The following is a 20,398-nucleotide window of genomic DNA, read 5'->3' as shown; positions in this document are numbered from 1 at the left end:
TTTATATGTAGCCTTCAATTTTAAAAAAAAATAGGCTCATGGTTAATTAGGTTAACCCTAATGGTTAATTGTGTTTGTCTGGCTTTCACTCTGTACATGGTGAACACCCTAATTTTGCACAAATTTTTACCAAACCTTTTTGTAATCTGATAAACTCTCAATTTTAATCAAAACTGCATGGCGTGCAAGGTGACTGATACAGTCAGGGGAGAGTAGGTGATCTCTTCTGGGGATTCCACAGAGAGTATTACATTGGCTGTGGTGCTTCTGCAGATTAGGCAAAGTCTGCAGAGACTGTTTCTATGAACCCTAGAGTGGTCTTTGTCCTCTGGGGGGCCGGTAGCTAACCGACATCCACTTCAGAGCTCCTGGCAGTAAAGAGGCAAGTCTCACTGATCTGTTCTAGAGATTTTTGTGGTGAGGTAATTGGACATGTACAATTTTCGTTACAGGCACAATCTTATGTCATTTACCTAGCCCTAAAAAAATCTGTTAAAAAGAAACCTAAAGGCACTGCACTTTGAAAATGACAAACTGTTGTGCATTCTTGATTTAATTATAATGGCAACAGCTGGAGCAGCCATAATATATGCAGTAAATGTTTATGTAAATAAAACAAATCCAATTAGCTGAAGAAGATGTACTGTAAGTTTTTTAGTTGTGGATGGATGGGTATCATTTATATATTTAAATCTGCTGAAAAAAAAGAGTGTTAATTATCAAGTAAACAAATATGCATGTACTCCTATTTTGAAAGCGGAATATGAAATATTCTCCACTTACAATATATGTTTCATATCGAAAAAAAGTATCAGCTTCATTCTCCAAGGCGAGGAGGATAGAACACTGCTTCCAAGGTGGAAACTGTTGCAAATGTGGAATAACAAAGCAAAGTAGACATACTATAAGGAAGGGCAAAGCCACAATTTAAATGGGGAGACTGATTAGTGATTGGTACTTTTGGTAAGGGTAAACTTTACCCCAAATGCAGCTGAGCAGCATGTTCTAAAGCTGGGGTTAAGCGTGGAGGGATGGTGTATAAAAAAAGGTTATAGTTTTAAAGTTGACAGTGCAACACGTATTCATGTAAACAACAGTACTTTAATTGCATACATCAGTGTATTTTAGTCTGTATTGCTTACACATTAAACCATATCATTTTTTTTAATGCCAAAACCCCTGAAAAGTTATGTTAAAGCTCTAGTGTTCCCATCAAATGAAACACATTGAATTTTCCCAAAATTGAGAAATATTTTCAAATCTTACCATCACAAGGAAACAGTAAACAAAAAGGTTAGTTTTTTGTGTTTAATAATGTTTAGTACCTTGACATGCTTCCCAGCACAATGCATAAAGCATTTAGTGTTTTTTACAGCTTTTTTTCATTCATTTTAACATGCCAATCTTAAGATATAATCCTCTCAGTAAAAATGTTGTCCTTTGTGTGACCTAACATAAACCATTTACTGGAGTTATGAATGGAAAGCACAAATCTTGACAAGAAAAAAAAAACACTGTGAAAGAAATAACCAGTCCAATAAAATAATGAACAACTGAGAGCAGTAACTATGGCAGTGGAATTTTACAAAGAGTAAAAGGTGTAGCTGGATGTTAGAATATTGCCACCCTCTACCTTCATTCAAGGTAATAGATAAACACTGAGTCAACTTTAACAATTTTTTATTACAATAAAAAGCAATATATACAATTTCTACTAATTTAACAAATAATCGTTATGAAGGAGACAAAGAAACGTATTTAATTTATAGTATTTGTTTGTGACAAAAGTTTTGGCATACCTGCTTTTTGTGTCCTTCTTTTGCTTTTATTACAGCTTTTTAGATGTTTATGATCATTCTTAACTAGTATGTACCACTATCTTTTTGATGAAATCTGGACCCATTCTATCTTGCATATTTCCTTCAGGTCAGACAGATTGGATATGTACTACTTGGCTACAACTTTTTTTCAAAACAGTCCAAAGCATTTCTATTGGATTGCTATCTGTTGATTGAGAAGGCCATTCCAGAACTTTTATCTGCGTTTTCTTCAAAATTTCCAGTTGACTTAGCTGTATGCTTTGTTTGACTGTCATATTAAAAGATAAAATGTCTGCCAATAAGCATACGAGTAGATGGTATCATTGTATTTTGTACAATGTTTTGTACATAGCTGCTTTCATTCAATATTCAATCACATGAATGTTTCCAGTTCCTGAACTGCTAAAACACCCCCATATCATGATCGAACCACCTCCATGTTTAACTGTAGGTACAAGGTTTTCTTCATTGAATGTTGTCCCTTTTGTTCTCCAAACATGCTGTGGTCCATTTTTGGGGAAACATTATGTTTTTGTCTCATTGGACCAGATCATTTTGTTGCAGAATGCTTCAGATTTCTGTTCACATTTTAGAATTTTTTGTTTTGTTTTGTTTTATGGATTTTCTTGAAAGCTGGTTTGCAGAGAGGTCTACATGCATACAACTCTTCTGTGTTCAGGTGCCTTTGAACAGTTCTTTTGTGCACTATTATGCCTGGTGCTTCTAAATCTTTCTTTAAGTCGTTGGCTGTAAATCTTGGATTGTTTTAGCTGCTTAGACAACTCTCTTACCTGCTGTGCCTGCAATTTTCTTTGGACGTCCACTACTTTCAAGCATTTCACTTAAATTTGTGCAGTGGTACTTCTTGATTATTGCTGTGATTGTGGATTTTGATACTGTTCTATAGCAATTTCACAAATTCTTGATACATAAATTATATATTAAATAAAACCAACAGCCTTTCTCATTCAATTCAAATCATCTGAATGTGGCTGAAAATAGCTGGCTGTGGCTACCACTGTAGATAGACAGCATAGGTGGGGCTAAATTCAAAGGTTTGCTTTTTCTGACCAGCATTGAATCAGCTGCATTTCATCAGGCAAAATAAAGCAGAAAATGTATTAAACGAAAGAGCAGGGAGGGCTGTAGACTGAAAGACTAAGCTTGAAAGACAATCGTGCATTTTGTTAACACATGGTTTAGAGTTATGTTCTGACGTCAACTGATTGTTCAGGGTCATTCAAATGGGAAGTTATTGTACTAAAATTAATAGAGCAGGCTGTATAAAAAGTGCATACAAGTATAAATACCCCACAAAAAAGTCATCCTTTTTTAACCCTTTGAGCAGAATTACCATATATGTGCAGGAATATGACCACTGGGTGTTTTAGCACTTGTAGTTTGGCAACCTCAGATCTGAAATATAACCCAATATATCCACAGGAAGGCCTTATGTAGCTGTTTCTCCCAAAAGCCGTACTCCCAAAAACTCATAACAAAATTTATAATAAATAATATTTTTAAAAACTGGCAATTTTATGACTGTTTTAGAAGAGGTCAGAGGCAGTTTTAACTATGACTGCCACATTTCACATAAAAAGTAATTTAAATACAACTCCTGCAGTTAACAGGTACAGTCATTTTCTGTTATGCAGTACAACTGGAAACAACTTCTGGCACATTTACACGTGAACGCCTATGAACCATGAATGTTAAAAGTTTTTCTTTTGAGAACACAGTGACTTACTAATTTACCTGCTAATCACCTGATTATAATTTGTCCAATTATACATAAAATTAGGCTATTCTAAACAAACTACCAAAATGCTATGGAATGTGTGTAAAATATTATATTATTTACAGGTACCTTCAAATTTATATCGTTAAAGTTATTTTAGCAAACTTGCTAGTTCTCTGTCTTTAAAAATCTTTTTTTTTATTTTTTTATTTAGTTGTTGCAATTATTATTTTTATTATTTTCTCCTCAATTTAGTAATGTCCAATTATTTTTAGGCTTTGCTCACTGCTACCACCTCTGCGCTGACTCGGGAGGGGCAAAGACGAACACACGCTGTCCTCCGAAACATGTGCTGTCAGCTGCTCGCATCTTTACACACTGCAGACTCACCATGCAGCCACCCAGGAGCTACAGCGTTGGAGGACAATGCAGCTCCCAGGCAGCTTACAGGCAAGCCTGCAGGCTCACAGCAAACCACAGGGTTCGCTAGTGTGTGGTGAGCTTAGGACACCCTGGCCGACCTAGTCCTCCCTCCCCATGGGTGGCGCTCAGCCAATTGGGCACCACCCCCTAGGAGCTCCCGGTCACAGTCGGGAGTGACATAGCCTGGATTTGAACTTGTGATCTCCAGGCTATAGCGCACATCGGTGGGGAATGCTTTTACTGGATGCTCCACTCGGGAGCCCCTTTAAAAATACATTTTGATAAATAACTTTGATTTTAAGGAAAAGTGTAAGAAATTTGTTCAGAAGCCATGTACAGCAGCTAAATGAATCGATTCACACAGGGGAGGGGAACGCATGCTTTGGAGTGGTTGAATGGAAGAACATCTACGTTTAATCAATCTTTGATGTGGAACACATAGTGATTCAGTCGGGGGACACATATCTGATCACTTTTCTTATTTCCCTTTTCATGCTGGGGTATGAGGATTATTTGGCAAATCGAATAAACACACATGTGAAGTGCATTCAAGAAAGAATAACATAACTTTTTACACAATAAACAACTTGCCATTTACACCTTCACTACCTAGCCATAGTTAGAGCTGTGTTTTTTTTCACAGTAAACATTGACAAATTTCACATTATAAAAATAACACCGTGTAACAAATTGTTTTATTTTTTTTTGGTTCCTGGGTAGTAAGTGTTATTTCCTAATTGCTTATGCCTCAAAAGTATAGAAAATGGCTATTATTCCCCAAAAACTTTGGTTTTCTGACCAGGACAGTGATATTTTGAAATTTACCTATTTTCCAGAACATTCCAGATAGATTCAGTGCTGAGTAAACTTGGAGTAACTTCTAGAACTTTCTAGAATTTTGCAGTAATATAAATAGTAGTATAAATACAGGGGCCTTAAGCCCACCAGTTCAGTTTAGTTCCAGCTGCCTAAGTGGATACATATCTGCATTTTTCTGATATGGCATCAAGAGGCTGCAAGCGTCCGGCAGATACATTTTACTATGTCTGCGGCCAATTTATCAAGACAAGAGCGAAAAAGTACTCTGTAGAAACATCTGCTAAGATGTATGAGGCCTACAAGGCATATTTCAGCATGCCTGTCGGGGATCAAGACAAGGCACCTCATTTCACCTACGAGCACTGCAAAAAAACTCTGGAAGGTAAGATGGACAATTGTTGCTCGGAATTTCATGTTATAAAATTTGTTAAAATTTTTAAAATTGTAAAAGTTTTTAATTTTAAAATGTTTTACAATTTTCAATGTTATTGAAAAAATATATCATATATGAAAAATGCTGCGAGAATCTATTACACATTAGTCATGGGTGAAATAAATGTATTTTTGTAGGATGGTACAGAGGGGAAAAGAGAGCCATGAAGTTCGCTATCCCAAGAATTTGGCGGGAACCCACTGACCACTCAAGCAACTGCTACTTCTGCATGGTGGACCCTTCCAAACGTCGGACTGGCAAGAATGCACCTGCTATCACGTATCCGGACCTTCCTTCATCCATCGCCCCGGTGCCACACTGCCATGAGCTCCCCATACCCACTCCTCCGGAGAGAGAGCAGCCGTCTTTAGAAGAGAGCAGCAAGTCAGAGAGCGAGGAAGACGTTGTAGATCCAGATGACAATTTCAGAGGTGGAGCTGAGGAGAGAAACCCATACTACCCCAACCAAAAAGACCTCAACGACTTGATTAGAGATCTTGGTCTCACCAAGTCCAATGCCGAGCTTTTGACGTCTAGGCTCAAGCAGTGGAACTTGTTGGATGAAAGTGTGCAAGTCGCAGATCAGAGGAAGCATCACCAACCTTTTTCCAGCTTCTTCACCTGTCAAGATGGGCTCTGCTTCTGCCACAATGTGACCAGTCTGTTCGAGGCAATCGGAATCGCCTGTAACCAGAATGAGTGGCGCCTCTTCATTGACAGCTCATCCAGGAGCCTCAAAGCCGTGCTGCTCCATAATGGTAACAAGTACCCGTCTCTTCCCCTGGCTCACTCGATGCACCTCAAAGAGGATTACAACAGCATCAAGACCTTGCTGGACGCCTTGAAGTATGATGAGTACGGCTGGGAGGTCATAGGAGACTTCAAAATGGTGGCATTCCTGATGGGTCTCCAAGGCGGTTTTACCAAGTTTCCCTGCTATCTTTGCCTTTGGGACAGCAGGGACACCAAGGCGCACTACCACAGGCGGGACTGGGCACAGAGGACCGAGTTCTCTGTGGAGAGGAACAACGTCAAGTGGGAGCCACTGGTAGACCCCCGGAAAGTGCTGATGCCACCACTGCACATCAAATTGGGCCTTATGAAACAATTTGTCAGAGCTCTAGATAAGGAGTCGGCAGCCTTCAAGTATCTTCAAGACTTCTTCCCTAAGCTGTCTGAGGCAAAGGTCAAAGCCGGTGTCTTCGTCGGACCACAGATAAAGAAGATCCTGGAGCGCAATGAATTCTCCAAGAAGCTTACTAGTAAGGAGAAAGCGGCTTGGAACAGCTTTGTCGCAGTGGTTCGGGGCTTCCTGGGCAATCACAAGGCCGAAAACTATATGGAGCTGGTTGAGACTCTGGTGAAGAACTACGGCACAATGGGCTGTAGGATGTCCCTCAAAGTCCATATCCTTGATGCTCATCTTGATAAATTCAAGGAGAACATGGGAGCGTACTCGGAGGAGCAAGGTGAGTGCTTCCACCAGGATATACTGGACTTTGAATGCCGCTACCAAGGACAGTATAACGAGAACATGATGGGAGACTACATTTGGGGGCTGATTCGTGAAAGTGATTTACAGTATAATCGTAAATCTAGAACAACTACTCACTTCTAAATCTTTTGTAGTCATTTTTGTATTACTTTAGTATAAATACATGTTAATTTGGATTCATATGTTGTTTTTTTCTGACTATATGTGAACGAAAAGACACAAATTTTCCCGTTTTCTCATTGGAAATAGGTACATTTCAAAATATCACTGTCCTGGTCACAAAAGCAAAGTTTGTGGAAATAATAGCCATTTTCTCTACTTTTGAGGCATAAGCAATTAGGAAATAACACTTACTACCCAGGAACAAAAATTGTGTTACATAGTGTAATTTCATGATTAATACTAGTTCTGTGTAATTAGCACACTGCATTTCAAACAATAAACTAGATTACCAAAATAATACATAACATATAATTAATTACTGTATCCACTGGTATGCCTATATTTCTTTTTCTCATGCTCAAGTGTTAACTAGCATCTGATTTGCTATCAAACAAAACTAGAAAAAGTAACTTCATGTCCTTGAACGATTATATTTTGTGTGCTCACTTAATCGATTGCTATTTGGAGGCTTAACTGAGAGCCCTACTGTACATTGTCTACTTTTGTCATCCTTGGGAAATGTGCTGTTGACAAGAAACCTATTCATTGCTTCTCAGTCTTAAACGTGCACATAGCTGCATGGTAAGTGGAATAAACAATGAACGTGTAATTATAACTACTGTAGATTGCATAAATACACACAGAAATGAAACATCAGATGAGAAGCAGGATATCTATTTATTTGCTCTGCTTACTGTTGGTGTGCATATACAGTTTAACAACCTTTTTTTTTAACTATTAGGCAAGGTTTTTGCCAAATTGTTATATACATTAACAGTGTCTGGTTCGTTTATATTATATCACTATAACTATTTTCATGTGGGCATTTGCATGCTGTATTTATCCATCTTTTCAGCAAAACCATTGCTTAATGTATTTATATACTGTAGGCTTCGGCATATTCGAGCTGTTACTGCAATCACACACTACAGTATAAAAATGACTTCAACTCAGTTTAAGCTTTGCACTTTTGGTATTCATGAGCTTCAGCATGTAACAACTGCTGGTGAAACACTGCATTTCTGTAGTAACCTGTGACAAACCAGTTTCTAGTCAGATAATGGCCTCTAATGTGAAGAAGATGCGTCTACTATGCATAGCTCATGGACTTCAGTTTTATAGTGGAGAGTACCGTGCCATTTGTATAGCTGGTTTTCACTGTAACGTTTTTCCGCAATATCTAAATTATATTTCCAGTTCAGCACACCACACACACACACACACACACACATGTGCTTCACAGATTTACAGTTCTGTACCCTTCAGAATGACAGATTTTAGTTTGCAGATATTTCCATTGTGAATGCCATGAGAAGCTAAATAAAAATAAAAAAAAAAAAAAACACATTGAGTCTGATGCTCAGGGGTATACACGCAGACAAGCTCACAGAATTAAATTTACTTGCATACCTCTTCAAGAATCATCAGGCTGATTAACTTAACAGGTCTGTCTCAAATGTCTCACAGTCAATTGGGCACTCACGAGATAGCAATTTATTTCAAACATCTCACAGTCAATTACATACTCCAGGGTGAGTGGGCCAGTGCCTAATATGTTCAGAGGCCTGAAATTAGACTTTTTCTACAATATATGCTGAAAACATTGCGTACACTGAGAGTTGTTTTTGCTTTCACCTGTATATTTTTGCAAAGCTCTACTGTCATTTCACCGTAAACAAGTGGAGGACAGCTGCCATATTAGAGAAAATAGCCATGGGCTACCAGAGAATATTGTGTATTGTCCTATGCTTTTGACAAGGGATAAGGTTCCCCTGCTTGAAAAGCAGCAGACAAGTTGTTAAAGGCAAGTTGTGTACATATCAATTATTTCTAATTAAGTCTTCAAAAAACACAATAAAAAAGGGTGAAAAGAGAAGAAAAAATATGTTAAACCCTTCATCTACATTCTGCCTACATTCTCAATTGTTCTGAATGACCCCAGATTGCTGCTTGTTGGTTAAGATATTATTTCACTATTCTATCTTATGGTATTTGCAGTCATTGTAAGTGACATCTGCATTTGCATGGCTTTGAGTATATCTGGAGAATCCCAAGTGCTGGCACTGATCAGCCTTCCTTACTCCTTTCAAGTCATGTGACTCTACGATCTTTCAAATCAGCCAGTGCCATCTACTCACTCTCCTTATAGATCAGATGGAGCTGGCAGTTGGAAGGTCATATTGGCACATGATTTAATTGAATGAGTAAAGCTCTTTCAGTGCTGAATCAAACCAAGCTCAATGCCAGGTAAAGGCAGATTGAACAAAAAATGATAGAAATGTAATAAAAACTAAAAGGGTCATTCCATGCCAACTCAACCAGTGCTGATGCCCGTCCTTTTTCAGACACGCTGAGTTCAGAAATGATAAATTTCCCTTTGACCTGTGACCTTGCAAAGGTCCACCTAACGTGAGAAAGGGACCTTGACCAGAGAAATCCCCCTGGGTGCAATTTAAATGCTTCCATCATGTGTAGCACCTTGTTCTACTCGTATTGAATAGGGCTTTTCAGAGAATCCTACTCACTTCTGGCAAATTGCAAGACAAGGAGTAACTGACGAGTTTTATTTGAACTTCAGCCTAACCATTTACCAGGTAGGGGATGTGGGACCTAAAATGTAAGCATTGCTGTAAGAACCTTAGGAATCAGTCTTCCAAATTCTGTGAAAAACCTTTGGTTTCAAGTCTCACCACTGGTCATTAACCCCCTTGAAATCTGCTATTCTTGCTATTTGTACACATTTAGCCTGTAATAACTTGTGTGTTTGTGTGCGGGGGGTAATTGGTAGTTTCAAATCTGTCATCGTAACAAAGAAGTCCCAAGTGCCATTCAAGTTCATAACCCCTCAGCTCCAAGCTAGTGCCAGTGGAAGCACATACTGTTACTTTTTCCACTAGAACAATCCTTAGAGAATTCAAAATTGAAGAAATAACCAGTTTGGATATAGTTATATGGCACCTTTAGCCTAAACTTGGTACAAATAGCAAAAATTCAAATTTCAAGGGGGTTTAATGACCAGTGGTGGGACTTGAAACCAAATGTTTTTCACGGAATTTGTAAGACTGGTACTGGGTCTGGGTATGTGTTGCAAAGTTCCTGCCCCTGTGTGTATTTTGTGTTATATGTTGTGTGTTAGTGTTGGTGTGTAGTCATTGGTACACGGGATATAAACGGGTCTGTGTAACACAAGTGTTTAAAATGTATATTTATTTAGGCACGAGGATTGCACAGCACTTCACGTGCAAGTAAAAAGTAATATGTGAGCACAGGGAATTGTACTTTATTAATTCACGTGCAGTTGTACCGCGACTCCAATTGAATGATTGATTAGTAATGGAGTCTCGGTGCAGCTGCATAAATGCAGCTTGTTTTCACGCACTTGGGGTTGTGTTTTCGGTGAGTGGAGAACGGGATAGGAGACGGAGGTAATAATTGTGATAATAATAATAGTTAGTTAAACCGTGTTTAAAAGCTCACCGTGTTTGTCTTAAATAAAACCTTTTATTTACTATCTGTTCATTCATTAAATGCTGAGCGAGACCATTCGCTCAGCTCCACCAAACTCCACCTCTCTCTCTGTTTATTTCCTGGTTCCTGTTTCTGGTATGACGTCCCCCACTCCAGCCGTCTTTGTGACAGGGTCTTACAGCAATACTTACATTTTAGGACGCACATCCCCTACAAGGTAAAGGGTTAGGTTGAAGTTCGAATAAGACTCGTCAGTTACCCCTCATCTGGTAGTTTGCCAGAAGTTAGTAGGGTGCTGCTAGTATTTTGTTCTGAAAAGTCCTGTTCAATACCAGTAGAACAATGTGATACACATGGTGGTAGCATCTAAATTGTGCCCAGGGTGATTTTTCTGGTCAAGGTCCCTTTTTCACTTTAGGAGGACCTTTGCAAGGTCACAGGTCTAAAGGAACATTTTTTTAAAAAAATATATAAAAAATAAAAATAATCATTTCTTAATTCAGCATGTCAGAAAACCCCCAATAATTTTTTCTAGGAAAATCTGAGACGGACTGGAAACGAAATGTCTCTTTTCTGGTTGAATGACCCCAAAACAATTAAAATTAAAATGGAAGCTTTTTATTCTTTAAATATACATTTTTATATTAGCATATGTTTCCTTGGGCATTGTCAGGTTACTTTTGGAAGACACATACCAAAACAAGTCAACATTTTATTCACTGTATACTGTATTTTACTGCATTTATCAACCCTTCTATGAAATAACATCACTGTGTAAGACATGATCAAATATAACATTGGCAGGACTTCCACGCAGTTTAGAAAGTCGATACTCTCTCTTCATCATCATTATTTATGTGATGTAGCAGCGCATTCCATGCGCTATAGGAAGTGCACATCTGGGGGGGGGGGGGGGGGGGGGGGGGGGTAAATTGCATGTATGCCAAAGAGCTGTACAGTTGACAAAAAAACTTTTTTCATGGAAATGTCTGGAAGCCGTACCATATGCTTATGAGACTTAAGCAGTGAAAACCTATTTGTGACATAACCTTACGTAACTTTACAATAACTAAAGACTGTACCAAGCAATCTGAGATCTGCAGGAAATAGGCCTGGCAAGCTTCTTTGCCCAACAATGAAAAAATAAGCATACAGTAGAAGGGTTTAGAGACCTCTTCATTGTGGTTTTCTTTTGTTGGTTTGTCTTTTTGTTTTTATGTTACACCTTTTATTCAACATTTCAAATTATTGCCAATAGACTCAAAGTGCTTCATAGTTACGTTGTTTTATAAGCAATGTTATAAAAAATACTAAAGCTACTGCAAATAAAATTTAAAAAATTACTCTTTGCAATAAATAATTAAATGTTAACCTGTTACAGTGGTTCAGGAAGTGTGAGCTGGGCTCTACCATATTCTTTCATCTATCATCAATAAAATCTTCTTCCTATTTAAACCATTAGTCACACCCTATACAGTTGTCTTGTGCTTTTGATTTTTGATCCTGAACCTAAGCAGATTGCAAGACCCCTTGCTAATTTCTATCAGCATAAATAATAGTACTTACCGCACAACTCCCTCTCGGATTCGGAGCATTCAGAGGATAACTTCATGTCTGTATCAGAGCATTTCTTTAATTTAAGGACTGGACTCAACAAGATCAGAAAGACCCTCCTCAAAAATGGCAGTGAAATCCCAGCAGGGAGCAATCGAGAATCCATTTTCATTTTCTATTGTGAATCCATATCAACAGAACCTATTTTTTCCACCTAACAGAACTCCCCAGCCACACAGCTGTTCAGCAGCCCAGGTCAGACTGCAGGCAGACAGTCTACTCTCACTCCGAATGTCATCACGCCAGCAGGCAGCTGCTCCAGCCAGAAAAACTCAACACAAACATTCTCACATTTTCAATGAAATAAAAGCATTCATGCAACCATTCGCAGATACCTTATCCTCAGTTAACACCAAACCTAGCACTTTTGATAAACAGGTGTCCAACATCTAGCAAGAGAAGCAAGGTTCCACAGTTTCGGTGTCCTCCTCCATTTCTGCCATAAACACAGCCCCTGGTAACAGCTACCATCACTTCTGGTTTCACACCAACCCCAGTCCCTACAGTAGAGCCTCTGGTCAACAAACTTGCATCTGCAACAGCATATGGTTCCGCAGCCTCAACCACTGCCCATCGTCACTCAATACACCTGCAGCATAATTAAGTGTAAAGACGTTAATCTGGTTTCTCTATTGATGGCTACATTGGAATTTTTGGACCATAGAGTGGTGGATTGCGGAGACTTATGAGTCACGCTTATATCCAGAAACCTCAGATTACTGAAGAATTTTACTGTGTGGGAAGTTGTCTTTACCTTCGCTATATTTAGAGATGTGTTATGTTCTGTATACCCGAACTGCAGTCAAGAACTGGATTCTTATGAATTCTATATTGTGGAGCTGTCTGTCAGGTTTGGAGGGACCATGTTTTTTGACTATCACAAATCCTTTTCAGCAAAAGCAGCAGCTATTTTGGCATCAGCTAACCACATCATCGTCTGGGTACAACCTGATTTGAACCTATTCAACAGGATTTTCAGTGGTCTCAGAGCCAACACATGCAGGGTCTGCGCTTCCACTGGCCACTCAACCTCTTTCTACCTGAAAGCTGCTATAGCATCAACCTCAAGATCAGCAGTCTGTATCACTCCTCGCCGTTTCTCTAACAGACTCTCGATCCCCAACTCCATCTATTCTTCTGCCCCATCTGAGCAATCTACAAGAGAAGACAGGTTTGGATGAAGAATGAGATACGAAGGAGGAAAGCAAATATGCCATAATTTCAATTTCGGTAACTACTTGAGGAGCCAATGAAAAAATATTCATATGTGCAGTTTCTGCTGGGAATCTTATTCAAAAGCCATTTGCCCAGTAGCTGCAAAATGACTTTCTTCAACACTCATAGTCTCCACTCCTATTAATATTCGCAAATTGAAACAGAAACTTCTAGATCATCCAGATAAAATATTCATCATCTATTTACTTGACGGGTTTTTAACAATCCCTCCCTCATCCTTTCAAAGCAAAAACCTCCATTCTGCTACTCAAGAGCCCAAGACAGTACAATCTCTTATTCAAAGAGAGATTAAAAAATGATTTATGGTCAGCCTATTTGCAGCTCCCCTGTTTCCAATATTCAGGATTAACCCCATTGGTATTGCCACTCTGAAAATGTCAGGAAAAAAGCGTCTCATCATTGACTTGTCAGCAACACGGGGATCAAGCATCAGTAGCATTAACCCTATGCCGCCTATGGGGAATGACGATATTTGGTCATAAATATTAACACTTTGTGTTTAAGCACTTGTAGTTTCGGAATCATAAATCTTAAATTAAAAACTAATACACCTCCAGAAAGGTATCAAGTAGATCTGTCCAGTGATGTCATTTATTTTGTTGTGGTATAACTTTTTTTTTTTTTCATATGAGCTAGACCTCCCAAAAAAAATATCGAAACAGGAAAAATAATAAATAATACTTTTAAAAATGGCCAATTTCAACCACTTTCCAAGTGTTGTATAAAAACACTTAGCGCATATTGTAGCTGCACAATTTGTCAAGGATTTCAAATCTGAAATCAGAATTTAAATGTCTTATACAGTTGCAGAGGTAGATAAGGCTTTACAAAGCTTAGTATTTTACAAAAATCAACCTCCAAAATGGCAAAGGCAGACTAAGACTTGCCAAAAAGTGAAATTGGAAACATTATTGCCCTGTTTGAGATACAATTATATTTCAGTATAAAAATAAAGAAACAACACACAAGGTTATATATATATATATATATAATATATATATATATATATATATATATATATATATATATATATATATATATATCAAGCATATAATATAAACGTATGATATATTATATGTCTATTTTTTGGGGGGAGGAGACAAAAAAACCTGAAGGTATGTGCTTGTATTTATTTATTTTCAAAAGTAGAATAAGTAAAAATCAGGATAAAACATTTTATTGCAGAAAAATATGTATTTTCTAACATTTTATACAAGATAATGATCAGCAAACTACTTACAGTAAATTGTCATTACAGAAAGATGAAAGAGAGAAAACATGCAGGAAGAATACTGTGAACTGTTTGGCAACATGCAATTAGAAAACAAGACAACATTGAATGAACAGTGAGGCAACATGCAAAATGATGAAACTGAACAACAAGCACCCTGTTCATGTATGGAGACCTACTTTTTTAGTTTTAACTAAAAGAATCACCTTTGGGGCAGTGCCAAATCTGAACATCCTCGTCACAGAGGTCCTTCTCCATGGTGTTCATACCCTTGCGGTCCTCCATGAGGAGAATCTCCATCTCCTCCTCAGTCAGAGCCCTCCTCCTCTTCAGTGACTGAACCAGATGCTGGAACTGATTGCCTCCATTCATTTTCTGGCTTACACACAACCACATAAAGCATGAAAATAAATACCAATTATTATTATTATTATTATTATTATTATTATTATTATTATTATTATTATTATTATAGTATTATTAATAATAATAATAATAATACATTCTTTAGACACACACACAAAGTAAAAGTAAACTAATAATAAAATACAGTACATTGCTAAATAATAATAATGAGTACAGCTAAAATAATGTTCTCTTTATTGCATTACACACCACACACACACACACACACACACACACACACACACACACACACACACACAGAAAACTAATAATAAAATACATGTTTATTAATAATAATAATATGATTATATAAGATAATAATAATAATAATAATAACTAGAGTTGCCAGCAACTATAAGGCGTCCAAGCTACCAGCTTCGAAAACAACACAGAACACTAGTTTTAGTTTATTACAGGTTAGGTGTTTTGATATTTAAACACCCCCAAGCTGGGACTCTGGAAGCAGGTTTTGCATGTTGCGTGGTGTAATGTGGTACAGTTGTCAATTTAAACTCTTTTACATATAACAACTTAACAAACATTTAAAATTAATTACACTAAAACATTTAGATTTTTAAAAAAATATATTTTAAACAATTGTAGTAATCATAAAAAATGAAATGAAAAAAAGAAAATAATTTGACATGGCCCCATGCTGAATTCTAACCAAATCTGTGAAAGAGAATTTGCATAACGGAGTAGTGCATTGTTGGCTTAATTTACCCACTGCTATGGAAAATCTATGCTTAGGTAGAGGGCCCCCCAGCCCTGGCAAACATTAAAAAAAAAAAAAAAATCCAAACAAATGGTAAATGTACAATAACTTGCAACTCATGTCTTCTTTCTTAACTTCTGAAGTCCCTGCCTCCCTAGTTCTGCTTTCTTAATATCTCTGACACAGTACTCTGCGCCCTTTCTTGATATTGCCAACACAACCAATAAGAAGCTGGTTTGAGTATTGCTCAGGCTATTTTAAACAAATGAGCATTGCATTTATGAAGCTTGCTTTGTTTAACCTGTTAAACCCCCAGCCTCCCACAGGCAATTTCAGCCTGGAGGGCTATGGCCTTAAATAAATCACATTATCTTCCAAAGTATAGACAGCACAGGCATGATTCAGGGCTTGAATTCAAGGTAACCCCCTGGCCATTAGGATTAAAACCTTAGATTTGATATACGTCTTACTCAGTAAAACACTGGAAGGAGATATCCAGAAAAAAAATAAATAAATAAATAAAAAACATAAAAAACAAGAAACACTTTTCATTTTTTTATATTCTATCGTCATTTTTTCACCTTGTAGCATATGAAAAGAGCCAGATTGATTTCCAGTGCTTCCCTAACATGTCTACAACACTGGATAAAAATCTGACACTGATTGAATAAAGGGATCAAATTCTACATAAGTTTTTACAAAGCTAAGCCGAAGGGTCCCCAAACCTCTCCAAAAATGAATATTGTGTAAATCTTTATGGCCAGTCATACACTAGTTTCTTGAGCAAGATCTAAAAGGGAGGTTACCTTCTGGCACCTCACATGCTACACATTGCCACATGAATTAGATTTTGTAATCCTCTTTTTTACTTATTTGTCCAATATTTCATTCAAAAGGTGGCCTTTTTGGAGAGCTTTGGGGTGCCCGAAATGTATCCATGATGAGTATACATGACAAATACTCTCAGTTCATATGCCACAACTGTCAGGCAAATTGCTCTCACATAACTGTGTGTTTGTGCAGGAGAATGTTGCTACTGAGATTTTTTTTGTAGCTCTGGATTTTCAGTACCTGACTGTATTTTTGTTACTCACTTGCTTGAAAGTATGTAAATGTAAAGAAGCAAAATAATGAGAGATTTTTTTTTTTCAAAATAAAGTGGTTACACTCATTCAAACACTGCTGACAGGTGAACATGTGTTGATTATTGGATAAAGGCATCTGCTAAATATCTACAATAATAATAATAATAATAATAATAATAATAATAATAATAATAATAATAATAATAATAATAATGAGATTGCAGACACCTTTGCTGCTCTAAGTCAGGCTGCCAGGCTGAAAACACCTCAGTTCCTTTCATCTTTACTTTGATTGACATGTGGCAAACAAAGGAACTGAGTGAGTGATTATTGGAGCAGGCAGACAGCTTATCTTGAAAGGCTAAGAAACCTACACTGTCTCTAGGCGAAATATAAAAAAAGTTTACTAAACACTCCCATGCAATAATCTAAATAAATGAACATCAATGAGAAAATAATAAAGACGGCCGGGAAGCAACAATTACTTTTTGCAACTTGTATTGCAACGTAAAGATCAGGGACCGTATACTGCAGCACAGCACAGATGAGACATGGTGTTGCTCTTTACTATGCAATAAAAATTATTTTAAAAAAATGTTATTTTTATGTGCCCCTTGAGAGTCAAATTGTTGCATTTTCTAATAACATTTACAGTAAAAATGCATATTGAAAATTACACATAATAATAATAATAATAATAATAATAAAAATAATAATAATAATAATAATAATAATAATAAATGTAGTATGGATCCATTATACTTACAAATGCTGAAGAGGCACCCAATCCACCTTCAAATGCTGCTTCACAGGGGCTGAATCAGCGCTCTCCAACCCAGAAAGTCATTTTCGCCGTCACTTTCACTATTATCCATCTCCTCCAAAACTTCAAAAAGACTGAATCGACTTATTTTGGGATACTTTGGAACACTGCTCGCCATTTCGTTAGATTTTATAAATTTTACAAATTGAAAAATGATCAGAAAACGGTAAGAAACCTTGGTCCTAAGTGCGTAACACTGCGCTCTCACTTGCAAATTTGTGTCTTGTTTACATATGCACATCGATTACTCTTCAATGGATTAGGCTACAAACAAAGGCAAGGTATGATTGGACAGCTTGTGACCTCCCGTATAAAGTGATCAGGGAGATTTCACTATCAACAGATACATGTAAGGCCAGAGCAGCGAAACGCACAGCTAGTCGATCGGAGTTGTTTTTGTAACCGTGAGGTACTAGACACATCGCGAAGGGAATATCTCAGCGGTGAAATGGCCAATTCGAAAAATTGCTTCGTTGTTTGACAGTAGGAAAACTACGTTTCTGATATTGAGTCAGTTTGTTTTTGCTGTTTTGCTTTTGTAATAATATTACAGATGATTTTTGAAATATAATGTGTAATTGCAGTACCATGTCCCGCTGGCGGTAAGGGGTTAATTCAAATTAATTTAAAAGCTACAAAAACATGTTGCTAGTGTCGGCAAATGTGCGCACTATCATCTAAACACATTGCACAAAAAAAAAACAGTAAAACACTTTCTTTTGTATTAAATCGTCACTGCTACACAGCTCACTGACAAGCCTACACAGCTTACCTCTCTTAAAGGGGAACGTACTGTGGATGCTGCAATTGTTGCCAATGTCATCACTCGCGAAGCAGGTAATTGATCAGGTTGGATAATGACTTACTATATGTCTTACATAGCAATGTTGACCCTGTCTGCACTCTGTAAGGAGTTATAAGCAAGATTGGTCCATGTTGGCCATCTTAGATAAGAATACATATGGGTTCTTATATGTCTTCCATTGTAACAGTGGCCCTATCTGCATTCTATAAGGAGTTATCGACTACTTTCACTTTTGACCTCTGATGTCATAAACATGGCCACCATTAACAAAAACTTTTTCTTTGAATGACTTAAAGATTGACCATTCATAAACGTGTACAGCAAGTTTCAGAGCTCTAGCATAAATGTTTTAGGTCTGCTTTCAAAATGACCAAAATTTAGCAAAAATCCAACATGGCTGCCAAGCCATGTGACCTACGTGCTCCATTTTGCATCAGGGTCACCTTCCCATAGTATCTACCAATGTTCCAAACAGTGAGTCTCTGCATGCAACGGTTTTCATTTTATGAGCTGTTAATAACTTACCATTGCAGTGGAAAAATTTATAGGAATCATACCGGACACAGAAAAGTTCGAAGCCAACCTCCCTGTATCTAAACTCAATAATATTAATTCTGTTATCCAGAGCTTTTAGATCAGTAAAACATTCAGGAAACACGCACTGCTCTCGTTGCAGGGTCATTTGAATTTTGCAGTTTGCATTATCCCGCAGGGTTGGACATTTACATCTTTCGTCAACAGCAAAAAACTTAAGACTCCTATATCAATATTTCATCAGAAGCTAGGAAAGACATTAAAATGTGGTCATCTCTGTTTCTATGTTCTATGAAGATTTCATTTCAGCTCTACGTGATCTGGCTTTATTTACGGATGCTTTCTTTAAGGGATTTGCAGGTCTTTTAAACAATCAGTGGTTGTCTAGTGCATGGCCACCTATCACTGCATCTAAAATCCACAGCTGTTCTTGAAATTTACCCAATAGTTGTGGCAGCACATCTATGGGGTCACCTTTGGTCAAAGAAATCAATACTTTTTTTTGCGATAACAAATCTACAGTTCATATTATCAATATAGGCCGTTCCAGTTCACCTCTTACTTTACAATTACTGGAGCAGTTACTGTAAAACTTTAATTAAACACCCGCCGTTTAGTTACAATATTTGCCAGTGGATGCCGCGCCTCTACGAGACTGGCAACTATTTGAGACTGCATTTGTTTTGTAAGATCACTAACATCTGCAAATACTTCAGATGCAATCATGAAAAAGCTGTCTGAACACAAACAAACACATTAAAAGGCAAGCCTGTTAATATCAGAAAACAAGTCTGCATTTGGCTTACTTTCTGCACAATCAAAAAATAAATAAAAAAGTTCACAACTGGTTTTAAAATGAATAACCAGTTCAACCAACTGAACCCAACAATCAGCGGACTACTTAACATTTGTGCCTTCCACCGGCGCCTCTTATTTCACCAGCTAGACCACCTATTTGACTTTCTGCTCTCAAAGCAGAATTAATCTGACTCCATTCAACCAGGACTGGATTTTGGCTTTTATAGTACACACAAAGGACTCTTTACATTTTGCACCAGCTACAATAAAATCTGAGCAATTTCATTTCAGGTTTCAAGGCTGCTTTTCTACATTTGATGATATAACAATTTAAACTATGGGCCCTAATAAGCAAATACGTGCACAGCCTCTATTGCTAGGGCAAAAATGACTGTGTTTGTGAAGCGCTGCGATGGCGCACTAAAACGAGATTTAGAAGTTGGGTCTGTTTAGAATCAGGAGTTTTCCTTAAGTTACAAAACAAAAACATGTGTTGCTAAATCACATAGGTTGGCAAAATCTGGTTGCCCACACGTATGCCTGATTCTGGTGCGTTAACTGTAAGCAAAAGTGTTTTGCGATTGCCTTAGTGAACATTGCTAAATAGTGCCCTATATGTCTAACTGTATTTTTTATTTTTTTAGGATGCTCAGAATATGCAGTTCCTTCTATTGCTAGCTTTCCTATGTTGGGTATTCACTGCAGTGATCTCACGCTCATCTTAGATTCACACTTTATCCTCTTCCTGCACATTTCCAAAATGGATCAGCTTCAGCAAGGTCAATTTATTCAGC

At 37.5% G+C, this 20,398-nt stretch overlaps 1 protein-coding gene across 2 annotated transcripts in view; it reads left to right on the top strand.

Annotated features, from left to right (window-relative positions):
- The window catches only part of LOC121297248 (zeta-sarcoglycan-like), a 108,272-nt gene that overhangs the window by 681 nt on the left and 87,193 nt on the right, over nucleotides 1–20,398 (top strand). The gene's annotated exons all lie outside the window — the stretch shown is intronic.

Source organism: Polyodon spathula, chromosome 1 (assembly GCF_017654505.1).
Source record: "Polyodon spathula isolate WHYD16114869_AA chromosome 1, ASM1765450v1, whole genome shotgun sequence".
Lineage (NCBI taxonomy): Eukaryota > Metazoa > Chordata > Actinopteri > Acipenseriformes > Polyodontidae > Polyodon > Polyodon spathula.
The sequence above is the reverse complement of the archived record's forward strand: the minus strand, read 5'-3'. Positions and strand labels throughout refer to the sequence as shown.